This window comes from Apium graveolens, chromosome 1, assembly GCF_009905375.1.
Source record: "Apium graveolens cultivar Ventura chromosome 1, ASM990537v1, whole genome shotgun sequence".
Taxonomy (NCBI): domain Eukaryota; kingdom Viridiplantae; phylum Streptophyta; class Magnoliopsida; order Apiales; family Apiaceae; genus Apium; species Apium graveolens.
In genome coordinates, this window is record NC_133647.1 from 150,780,535 (window position 1) to 150,794,510 (window position 13,976).

The following is a 13,976-nucleotide window of genomic DNA, read 5'->3' on the forward strand; positions in this document are numbered from 1 at the left end:
CATGTTTATATAGTTTTAGCAATTGGCTTTTCAGTTCAGGCCCTAAGCACCAGCCTCAGGCCCTAAACAAACCAAAACTTTTCAGCACCTCAGGAACTGAACCTCTAGCTTCAGGCCCTAAATATTGCAGAAACTTTTTCAGCATACCATCAGGCCCTGAACTCCAGCCTCAGGCCCTGAATATTACATAAACCTTTTTAGCACACCATCAGGCCCTAAACCTCTAGCCTCAGTCCCTTAACATTATAAAAAATTCATAACATGCTTCTCAACTAAAACCAAAACAACTCTTATACAAATAATCACTCTTGCTTTTATTTCTTCATGGATTTCATTAAGAAAATGTCTTAGAATCCAAAAATGAAAGTTTAAGTCCTTAGAGCAAGGAACAACCTCCACTTGTTATTATTCGAATTTCACATCAAGAACACATATTATATGTGTCCTAAAATTTCAATTTTTTAACAATCCCCCACAAATCTATTCAGAAATATATATCAGATTATATTATGACTTATTTTTTAGAGTCGGTACCCTTCTGAGTTTGAACCTCCTAAATCCCCTACTTCGATTGCTACCGGCTATAAATGGAATATTCCACCTTGAATCTCTATCCGTTTGGTATAACCACAGCCCATAGATGATGAAAAGTCAAAAGACTATGGTGTAAATCTATGGCTTTAAGGCGTTATGGTTGTGTCTCGATCCTGTTCATCGAATGCTTCAAGGAATAACCATTTCCTCTAATTGCGACCTCACAATTACATTCTCTTAGTTGGGCATCTCCAAAGATGTACTGCCAACATCTTGTCTTATCACTTGACCCCATTCAGAATATTAATCCTGACAAAATATTTCGGCCATCAGAGTTCATTAAATTTTCATCCAAAAATGTTTCCACCAGAGTTTATTTAACTCTTGCTAACTAGCAGTTCCAATATCCCTTAAGGTTTACAGGGGATAGATTCAGATACGTGAGTATCTAAAAGTATATGGTAGAGGTACTACCAATTTATCCTTACAACTTGTTATTACCACATTGAATACACTTTGAGGGATCTCCTCTAAGGTGTATTTGGTTCCCGTTGTTGATGAATCATTATGAGTTACCAGTCACATCCCCAACCTCGACTTAAGGACTACAACATACTCAAGCCCCTTAGTCAGCGGATCAGCTATATTATTCCGAGTTCCTATAAACTCTATTATAATAATCTTATCAGAAACAAGACCCCTTATAGACTTTATTCTAACTTGGATGTGTCACTTTATCTTAGCATTATACTTCACACTTCTGATCTTGTCAATAGTTTTACGACTATCAAAATGAACATAAATGGTAGGAAGCGGTTTGCTTACTACAAGTAACACTGACATCAGTCCATGTAACCATTCAGCCTCCATCCACGTGGCATCTAGTGCGCACAACTCAGCCTCAAAATTAGACCGAGTAATCAAAGTTTGTCTAGAAGACTTCCCGGACACTACTCCACCCGCAAGGATAAACACCTATCCAATCATTCTACTGGAACCAAATTTCTTAGCTCTCAACCTTGCATCATTGTATCCCTCGAGTACCCCCCGGAAACCACTGATAATGCAAATGAAGGGAGATAATTCCCTTAAAATATCTGAGAACTATATCAAATGCCTCCCAATGAGTCATGTTTGGAAAACTTATATATCTAGCTAACTTAGACATGGAATAAGAAATATCTGGTCTAGTCACATTACAAGATATTGCAAACTCCCAATAATCTGATAATACCTTAATTGAGATACATAAACTTCTAAACTATTGTTGATAAGAGCAACTTTTGAATCATATGATGTAATGGTGATTCTATAATTTGAATAATCATACTTCTCAAGTATAGATTCTTTATATAATGAGACTATAATAATGTTATTCCATTAGTTGACTGAGTCAACTTGATCCCAAGAATCACACTAGCCTCACCCATATCCTTTATTTCAAAGTGTCTCTTCAAGAAACTATTTATCTCGTTAATAATCTCAATATGGTTCCAAACAAAAAAATATCATTTACATATAGGCACAGGATCACACATTCATTTCCTCTAACCTTATAGTAGACACGCATGTCACTCTAATTAACTAAAAACTCAAAGTCTAAAACAGTTTCATCAAACTTTTTATGTCAGTCTATATGAGCTTGTTTAAGGCCATGGATAGACTTGACTAGTCAACATAGTTTTCTATTATAACCAGAAGCAACAAATCCCTCAGACTTATCCATTTAAATCTCTTCTTCAAGGTCACCACGAAGAAAAGTTGTCTTTACATCCATTTGACGAATGATAAGATCACTTACGGAAGCCAGTGATATAATCATTTTGATTGTTTCCATTCAAATAACAAGAGAATATTTATCAAAATAGTCAATGTTTTCCATTTTCCTAAAGCCCTTAGCAACTATCATAGCCTTATAGTTATCTATTGAGCCATCAGGGATTAGCTTCCTCTTGAAGATCCACTTACATCCTATAGTAAAACACCCAGGAGGGAGGTCAACTAACTCACATGTTCCGTTAGAAATAATTGAGTCAATCTCACTCTTCACAGCGCCTTTCCAATGCCCTTACTCCGAAGAATCCATGGCTTGACAGAAAGTTAAAGGATCATCCTCGACATTGTAAGTGATGAAATCACTTCCAAAGTTCTTAACTATCTTTGCACGCTTACTCCTTCTAGGAATCTCTACTTCGTTAGGAGTACAGCTACTACCAGGATCCGCCCTCATATTTGTCATCATTTCCACATGATCGGGAATAAAACTCGATGTGTGAGTGGGATCATCCTCAAAATTACCCAAAGATATACCAGTTTTTATAGGGAACACTTCCTCAAAGAAAGTTGCATCACGAAACTCAACTATCGTATTCACCACAATATCATCTATGTCAGATTTTAAAACTAAAAATCTCATAGCAGTTGTGGTTTTAAGATAGCCCAGAAAGATATAATTAACAGTTTTCGGACCTAGTTTCTTTCTCGTGTGTTCAGGGTCAAGCACCTTGGCAGGGAACCCCACACACACGAAGATAACTCAAACTTGTCTTACGCTTTCTCCATAATTCATAAGGTGTATTGTTCATATGTTCCAAATGGACTCTATTCAGAATATGACAGGCTGTATTCAGAGCCTCTCCCCATATATACTTAGGAAACCCATAATTAATTAGCATATTATTAATCATATCTTTAAAAATTCTGTTCTTTCGCTCTGCCAGCCCATTAGATCCAGGTGTGTATGGTTGAGTTACCTCATGAACTATACCACTGCTTGCGCAAAATTCATTAAACAACGTACTCGTATACTCACCACCTCTATCAGAAATCAAAGATTTAAGTACTTTTCCAGTTTGTGTTTCAGCTTGATTTTTAAACATAACGAATTTATCTAGTGCTTCATCCTTGTGTTTAAGAAAATAAACATAACAATATCTACTACAATCATCTATAAAGGTAATGAAATATCTACATTGATCATTAGTCAAAACACCACCGAATTCACATATGTCTAAGTGCACTAAATCTAACAAGTTTGAATCCCTAACAATATTATGAAAAGGTTTCCTTGTTTGTTTAGCAGTTACACACAATTAAAATTAAAATTTCTTATCAATGACATGCTTCAGAATAAACTCTAAATTCAACATATTCTTTAGAGCACCAAAATTTAAATAACCAAGTCGTAAGTGCCACAAATCAGATGATTCAACATAATTAACAGAAGGTGCAACACTATCATTAATAAAACTACCCAAAACAGGTTTTGCGTTTAATAAAAGCAAACCATTGGACAAATAACCATTGCCAAAAAATATACCAGCGTGAGTAATAACTACTTTATTACATTTCAAAGAAAGTTCAAAGACATTCTTAACTAAACAACTTCCACTTATAATATTTTTATGAATAGAGGGAACATGATGCACTCTAGTAAGAGATAGAATACGTCCAGAAGCAAACTTCAGGTCCATATTTTCCACTCCAAGCACTTGAGCAGCACTAGCATTCCCCATCATCACTGTCACTCCATGACTCTGTTAATAAGATACAAAAAGACTAATATCAACACAAATATATACATTAGCTCCAGTACCAAGTAGTACATGGTTGTAATTAAAATACCCGTCATTGGTTTCAGAGGTAACAACCTCACCAGAAACCATGTTAGCTACATGCCCTCTAGTGGTTCCCAGTCCAAGAACAGTATTTTCCTGAGCTACAACTCCAACTTTCTCGTTTTCTTAACAGGACAGTCCATGCTCCAATGACCAACCTGTCCACAAGACCAGCATGGTTTGTTTTTCTTTATTTCTTAGCCTTGTTCTTGTCAGGTTTAGTGTTACCCTTCTTAGTGACTATCTTGAATTTCTGCCTACAGTCACTACATTCACCTTCGAGCTCCTATATTCAGCAGGTTTCACATGTCCTTGTTTGGACTTGTCTTATCCCTGCACAGAGATGTCCAACATCATGTTTTTCCATCTCCTTTCTGTCTTTTCAAGGAAAGTGCAAACTCTTCACAAGACTTAAGAAGCTTTTCAACCACTGACATAACTCGAAACTTTTCAGGTAAGACCATTCTGGACTCACCCAAAGCATGAACCAACATCTCAAACTCATGCACCTGCTCAGTCATGGATTTTCCATCCATCGGTTTAAAATCAAGAAACCTCGCCACAAAATACTTCTCAAGACATTGAGGATCAGTATTATGGGTTTGGTCCGGCGTCTCCCATAAAACTTTAGCAGTGTAGACATTCGATGAATAAACATCGAATAAGGTGTTCACTAAAGCGGCCAACATGGTTGCACTAGCCACCCCATCTTTTTCAACCCACAAAGCATAACATTAGCAGAATCAACCTTCTCTTGATCCACAACAGGAGGATCATACTGTACCACCAGCCATAGATCTTTTACTGTTAACCAGAGCTTCATCTTTTTCTACCAGCGAGAAAAATAAGTTCCGCCGTTAAATTTATCAGGCATACCCGATAAATCAATTGGTCGTGGGAAATGGTACGTAGTCCAGTCAATGGTGGAAGCAATACCATTAAAACCAGAACCAAAGCCAACATCAACAACCTTAGGAGTCTTATTTTCATTAACGATCTTGCTAATTTAACAATATCACAAATAATCTCTTCAAGATTGTTGGAAATATTACTATACGCACAATAATGAGGCAGTTATATAACACAAATTAATAAGAATAGGCAAATTAAACCAAAAACGAAACAAACACGAAAATATAAATAATTTATAATTAGAGACTAAACTGACAAGAAATTGGGGAAAATCACTTAACTCTATGAAACTTTATCAAAATTAGAGGATCAACTAAGTCGCCAAACCTTCGAGAAGACTTGACTGTCCTTGAAAAGATTATTGTCCCACTTACGCTGTGCTGAGTTGCAGCTATCATTTTCAGGATAAAACAGCTCAAAGCGATCCTTTCACAGAGGCAGGGCTCAACAACGATCAGCACCTCAATTCACCAAGAAAATCAATGAATGTATGTATGTATATGTGGGAGAGAGCAAGAGAGATAATGTTCTAGGATTTTTATATTTTCCCCAATCGATCTCCCTTCTCATATTTTTACACGCTTCACCTTTTTTTCTCTCCTACACAAAAATAACTTATGTACCTGATTTATTATATATTGTATAAGAGTCTAATTATTATTATAAAACAATAATAATCCTCAATATTAATATATATCATATACTTATTTATACATACCATGTTTATATAGTTTTAGCAATTGGTTTTTCACTTCAGGCCCTGAGCACCACTCTCGGGCCCTAAACAAACCAAAACTTTTCAGCACCTCAGGACCTGAACCTCTAGCCTAAGGCCCTGAACATTGCAGAAATTTTTTCAGCATACCTTCAGACCCTGAACTCCAACCCATGCCCTGAACGTTGCAGAAATATTTTCAGCACACTATCAGGCCCTGAACCTCCAGCCTCAGGCCCCGGCTGTTGGATTTTTTAACGCAGCGAGGGCATGGCAAAACACTTTTACACACACAAAATCCAAATAAAAGCATATAAATCGTGAATAAAAATTCGAGGGATCGAATCTAACCTTTAAAATTAATTCAGAGACAACGATCAGAGATCCTTAGCAGTTGCTCCTCAAGTGTGAAGCACTCCACCGGTATCCACCAAGAAAGTGACTTTTAGGAGGAGGAGGAGGTGGAGAGAGTTTGGTTTTCTGAAACTTTTGGGTTTCTGGGGTTCCCATAAAATAGGGTCTATAATAGTGTATTTATAGGCAAAATTTTTAGCTGAAATTTTCCCATAAATATTATTATTATTATCCCATTTATTATTCTCATTAATAATTAAAACACCTTTTAATTATTAATCTTTTTTCTAAACACTTTAGAAATAATTCTCTCTCTTGATTTAATTTCCAAAAATTAAATCCTTAATTAATAATATTAAGAACTTTTCTTAATTAATTTATAATCAATTAAATCTCATTTAATCAATTATTAAATTTGCCAATTAATTATTTATTTCACAAATAAATAATTATTTAGCCATTATTAATTAATTCCTCCACCATTAAATCATTCTCTTTTTATGGTGTGACCCTGTAGGTTCAATATTAAGCCGGTAGTAGAAATAAATAATAATAAAACTATTTTATCATTATTTATATAAATTCTCTAATTTATTAAATATGATTAATTAATTAATCACATTTATTCTACATCGTGAGTGATGCTTCTCAACATATCGCGACTATCCGGATAATATGAATTCACTGCTTAGAATACCAAGAACCTGTCAGTGAATAGTTACCGTACAATAAACTCCTTCTACCCTACAATGTCCCGATTCAATACAAGGCATGGATCTCGTGTCAAGCCTATCTAATTCAATCACTTGCTTACCATTTACTATGCGTAGTTCTATGCAAATTAGAAACTCCTTTCTAATTTCATTTACTCTGGCCAGAGATTCCTGAACTAGCATAAGTGGATCAGCCTTGAACATTCGCTTCCTTCACTGGAAGGGGTAGATCCTTTATTGATCATACACTATCTTCGTGTACAAATTCCTATACCCAGAAGAGCCCTAATAATTGTCCCTGGAGACTAAGAACTAAACCAAAACATAGTTCAGTGTACACAAGATGACTATGATGACCTCAAGTCTAAGGATACTTGTACAACTATCACTAAGTGAACAACTGCTGACACGTGAGTGAACTCCATCAGTTGTTCAGCTGTGCGAGTCATGTTCAGTGAACTTATTCTATAATAAGCACCTACATACTAGCTATAGTGTCACCACACAAATGTTTATGAGAACAGACATCCTTCATAATGAAGCAAGCATAGTATGTACCGATCTTTGCGGATTATTAATTACCAGTTAGTAATCCTATGACCAGGAACTATTTAAGTTTAGAGTTATCATCTTTTTAGGTCTCACTATTATGATCTCATCATAATCCATAAAAAGCTTTACTCTAAACTATGGTATATCTTATTTAAACACTTAAATAGATAGAGCCCGTAATAAAAACAAAACAAGTCTTTATTAATATCAATGAAATCAAAACAGATTATATAAAAGTTATTCCTAAATCCTAATACACGATTGGACTTAGGACATATTCCTTTCAATCTCCCACTTGTACTAAAGCCAATCACTTTGGTATCTAATACCCATCTTGACGATCAAAGTGACTTTCATAAAGTAGCTTTGTGAGTGGGTCTGCTATGTTGTTATGTGTGTCAACTCTATTTCAATACAATACAAGAAATGTTATCGCGCTCCCACTAACCCTTTTGTAGACGCATGGTTCATCCACGTTTTTGATAAAATCAAACTCTTTGATTGTCTCATCAAAACGGATGTTCCATCTACGAGAAGCTTGCTTTCAACCACATATGGTTCGCAGCAGCTTACACACTAGGTTTTCATTTCCCTTGGAAAGAAAACCATCTGGCTATATGCCAGATCACATAGTCGTAGTAAGCAGCAATCGCAAGCAAAATCCGAACTGATTTTAACAGGGCTACAGGCAAAAAGTTTCATCAAAGTCAATCCATTGCCTTTGTTTGAATCCTTTTTCCAAAAGTCTGGCCTTATAGGTCTCCACCTGGCCATCTGCTATAATCTATCTTTTGTACACCGTATACATAGATTCCATTCTGGATTTCATGGCACTATGCCATTTCTCTGAGTCAACACTACTCATAGCCTCATTATAGGTCACAGGGTCGTCATCAACAATGATCGACAACTCATTGTCATTCTCAATGACAAGGCCATATTACCTCTCAGGTTGGCGAGACACTCTCCCTGATCTATGAATGGGTTGTTCCACAAAAGGTTGTTCAGTCAGAACAGGTGTTTCCACTTGATCCGTAGTAGTTTGTGCTTCTTGAACTTCATCAAGTTCAATTTTGCTCCCACTATTTCCTTCAAGGATAAACTCCTTTTCCAAGAAGGTAGCATGTCTGGAGACAAACACCCGATGATCGGTGCAAAAGTAATATCCTAAAGTCTCTTTAGGATATCCCACAAAACTACATTTTACGGATCGATATTCCAGCTTATTTGGGTCAACTTACTTGACATAAGCTGGACATCCCCAAATCTTAACGTGTTTAAGACTCGGTTTCCTTTCTTTCCATATCTCATATGGAGTTTGAGGAACAGATTTGGAAGGCACCATATTCAGTAAATATGCTGAGGTTTCCAATGCATAACCCCATAGGAATACTGGAAGATTTGCATAGCTCATCATGGACCGAACTATGTCTAACAAAGTTCGATTTCTCCTTTCAGATACCAATCTGGAGGAGTCCACTGGGAGACTATACCATTTACTTCGAGATAATCTAGAAACTCTCCGTTCAAGTATTCACCACCTCGATCTAATCGAAGAGTTATAATACTATGTTTGGTTGTTTCTCCACTTCATACTTATATTCTTTGAACCTTTCAAAGGCCTCAGACTTGTGTTTTATCAAACACATATCCGAATCCAGATCTATCATCTATGAAAGTAATGAAGTACAAAAATCCACCCATGGCTTGCGTAGATATTGGTCCACATACATTTGTGTGTACCATTCCTAGCAAATCTGCAGCCCTCTCTCCATGTCCACTAAATGGAGACTGCAGTGCCACTATAAAGTGAGATTTTCATCATCCCTTTTCTTTTATTAGTTTGTTCAATCTGAAGTAAATTATGTCACATATATACAGACCATTATTTAAAGCACCACGTCCATAAAGAATATTATCTCTAAGAATAGAACATTCATTATTCTCAATAATAAATGAAAATTCAGCCAAGTCTAACATGGGAATAATATTCCTCACAATCGAGGGAACACAATAACAATTATTTAAAATAATAGTCTTTCCCGTAGGCATATGTAAATGAAATGATTCTACATCTTCAGCAGCAACTCTTGCTCCATTTCCATCAGTAGAATCACCTCTTCTTCCTCAAGAGTCCTACTTCTCCTTGGTCCCTGCAACAATTGCAAATTTGAGAACCACAGGCGGTATCTAATACCCAAGTAGAAATTTGATTTAATGACATATTCACTTCTTTCATGAACATACCTGAATCAGAAGCGGTAGTCTCACTACCCTTCTTCTTCTTCATTTCTGCAAGGTAAACCTTGCAGTTCCTCTTCCAGTGCCCTACCTTGTTACAGTGAAAGCAAACAACTTTGCTCTTGGGGTCTTCAGCTTTTGGTGGAACCGGCGTTTTCTCACCTACTTTCTTCTTCTTGGAAGAGTTCCTCTTCCTTTTCTTAGGATTGGAACCTTCACCAATTAGAAGAACATAACTCTTCTTAGGGGGAAAATTCGATTCCGCAGTCTTCAACATGTTGTGGAGTTCAGGCAGGCTGACATCCAACTTATTCATGTGAAAGTTTACAACAAACTGCGAGAACGAACTCGGAAGCGATTGCAAGACCAAGTCTTGGCTCAACTCCCCATCCATGGCAAAACCAAGTTGTCCAAGATGTTCAATCAAATTGATCATCTTAAGTACATGGTCATTCACAGATGATCCCTCAGACATCCTACAACCGAACAGCTCCTTCGATATCTCATATCGAGCTGTCCTCCCTGCCACATCATACAACTCTTGTAGATGCATAAGGATAGTGTGAGCATCCATATGCTCATGTTGCTTCTGTAGCTCAATGTTCATGGAAGCTAGCATGATGCATTGAGCAACATTTGCATCATCTATCCACTTACGATACACAATGTGTTCATCATTATGTGCATCACTAGCAGGTTCAGTAGGCTTAGGTGAGTCAATCACGTATTCCAGCTTCTCAATCCTGAGAACAATTCTCAAGTTTCGAAGCCAGTCAGCATAATTAGGACCAGTCAATTTGTGAGCATCTAGTATGCTCCTGAGTGATAGTGCAGAAGACATAACGTACAAAGTAAATCTGTAAATGATAAACACATAACAACACTTAGCAAATATTCGATTTCATTTCAAAACACTATATGAATCGGGTCTTTATTCATAAGTGGCTCCCACTAGTTTTCCTAATTTATTCAACCCCCTACGTGAAAAATTAAGCATTCATAATGCTAGTGGGAATAGGGATCCTACATTCCATTACACAACCCCGGCTGTAGCACGAACCGCCATGCAATGTTCAATAGGCAGACAACTCTTGTCAATTACATCTCATGTTATTCCCTAATCAAACTTTAGCCTCTTGAATAATTGAGTCTCGGTTGTAGCACGAGAAACTCAATATTCTAAGTCAAGTCAAACCCAACATTCCGTACAGTTGAATCAGTCCCCAAAGGCCCACGGCTGTAGCACGTACCGACCTTTAGATTCTTATTCAATGTACACATCTCTATGTAATAGACAAGTATTTCTTATTTCGAAATCAAAGCCCTCGGCTGTAGCACGAACCGACAATGATTCAAAAATAAGAACTACTTTTCTATCATGTTAGAAGGCTATGACCGACACAAGCCCGTTGTATCATTGGCCAATTACTACTTGATATTATTTAATTTTAGAGGGATTATATTATGTTACAATCATAATCATATTATAAAGAAATTCTTCCTTTTAAATTAAATATTTCAAATCAATAATCAATAATCAGATGATTCCTAGATCGGGTGGAGCATTGTCAAGAGGCGTCACTTAATAACCCTTTCTTACAGATAGAAATCTGTTGTTGACAGAATCATCCTTTCTATCATATCGAAAATTCATATTCAATTACGTGTTTCACAAACACAAGAATCTCATGATTGTATTCATAATATTATTCTTAAGGTTATGAAACAATTTCACTATACTAGGTTGTCTAACAAACGCCTTATGTTTATTTAAGTTCACCTAAATCTATCATCGCATGATAAACTAAGCATATATCACATATATCAACATGAATAAACATCAAGGTAGGCATGTTACATCATCTAGCACATTCGTCTAAGCAATATACATCTCTATGTATCACATGAAGTATTTAAAAGCAATTTAAACAGCTAAAAACAGCTTAAAAACACTTCTGTTAGCTATAAACAGTTCGAAACAATTTCATAAAATATCATATAATATACCATTAGAAGCGTCTCGAAAAGACGAATCCAACGGCACCAAAATCACCCAATTCTGAGCTTCCACGCGCCCTCACGCGCCCCCGAGAAGGTGTCCCACGCGCCGCCACGCGCACACGCGCTGTCAGGCGCGTGTCAGACCTCCCCCACGCGCGCCCACGCGCCTCACGCGCCCCTAACCCCTATGCTGACGTCAGCATGACGTCATCTGATGACGTCAGCATGATGTCAGCATGACGTCACCAGCGCGTGTCTTCCACGCGCCGCGCGTGGCACGCCAGCGCGTGAGCCCCACGCGCGCGTGGTCGACGCGCGGTCCTTTGTCCTGTTATCAGTCGCCGCCTTTTTCTCGATCGCCGTGCTGTCAGACCTGTCTTTCTGTGCCGCAGCACATCACATGTGCTTTGTCTCCTTTAAACTTTACCGCAGCAGAGCAGAAGTAGTACAGATGATACAAATATATATATATACTATATATACATATAATTATACTTATTAAATAACGAATTTTAATGATAAGAACTTCAAAAATTCATAATAAAAAATCTATACATCCTAAAATTATGAAAAAAATACCGAGACGATCTACAACACTTGTAGAACCCAGATCAACATTCAAAATTATTCTAAGAAACGATTTCTCATCACACAAAATTAATCCATGATATAACTTGTAAAAATCATAATTAATTCATACAAGCACATAAAATTCTGAAATTTTTACCACAGATCTATATGCATATAACCTATGCTCTGATACCATTGTTGGATTTTTTAACGCAGCGGGGGCATGGCAAAACACTTTTACACACACAAAATCCAAATAAAAGCATATAAATCGTGAATAAAAATTCGAGGGATCGAATCTAACCTTTAAAATTAATTCGGAGACAACGATCAGAGATCCTTAGCAGTTGCTCCTCAAGTGTGAAGCACTCCACCGGTATCCACCAAGAAAACGACTTTTAGGAGGAGGAGGAGGTGGAGAGAGTTTGGTTTTCTGAAACTTTTGGGTTTCTGGGGTTTCCATAAAATAGGGTCTATAATAGTGTATTTATAGGCAAAATTTTCAGCTGAAATTTTCCCATAAATATTATTATTATTATCCCATTTATTATTCTCATTAATAATTAAAACACCTTTTAATTATTAATCCTTTTTCTAAACACTTTAGAAATAATTCTTTCTCTTGATTTAATTTCCAAAAATTAAATCCTTAATTAATAATATTAAGAACTTTTCTTAATTAATTTATAATCAATTAAATCTCATTTAATCAATTATTAAATTTGCCAATTAATTATTTATTTCACAAATAAATAATTATTTAGCCATTATTAATTAATTCCTCCACCATTAAATCATTCTCTTTTTATGGTGTGACCCTGTAGGTTCAATATTAAGCCGGTAGTAGAAATAAATAATAATAAAACTATTTTATCATTATTTATATAAATTCTCTAATTTATTAAATATGATTAATTAATTAATCACATTTATTCTACATCGTGAGTGATGCTTCTCAACATATCGCGACTATCCGGATAATATGAATTCACTGCTTAGAATACCAAGAACCTGTCAGTGAATAGTTACCGTACAATAAACTCCTTCTACCCTACAATGTCCCGATTCAATACAAGGCATGGATCTCGTGTCAAGCCTATCTAATTCAATCACTTGCTTACCATTTACTATGCGTAGTTCTATGCAAATTAGAAACTCCTTTCTAATTTCATTTACTCTGGCCAGAGATTCCTGAACTAGCATAAGTGGATCAGCCTTGAACATTCGCTTCCTTCACTGGAAGGGGTAGATCCTTTATTGATCATACACTATCTTCGTGTACAAATTCCTATACCCAGAAGAGCCCTAATAATTGTCCCTGGAGACTAAGAACTAAACCAAAACATAGTTTAGTGTACACAAGATGACTATGATGACCTCAAGTCTAAGGATACTTGTACAACTATCACTAAGTGAACAACTGCTGACACGTGAGTGAACTCCATCAGTTGTTCAGCTGTGCGAGTCATGTTCAGTGAACTTATTCTATAATAAGCACCTACATACTAGCTATAGTGTCACCACACAAATGTCTATGAGAACAGACATCCTTCATAATGAAGCAAGCATAGTATGTACCGATCTTTGCGGATTATTAATTACCAGTTAGTAATCCTATGACCAGGAACTATTTAAGTTTAGAGTTATCATCTTTTTAGGTCTCACTATTATGATCTCATCATAATCCATAAAAAACTTTACTCTAAACTATGGTATATCTTATTTAAACACTTAAATAGATAGAGCCCGTAATAAAAACAAAACAAG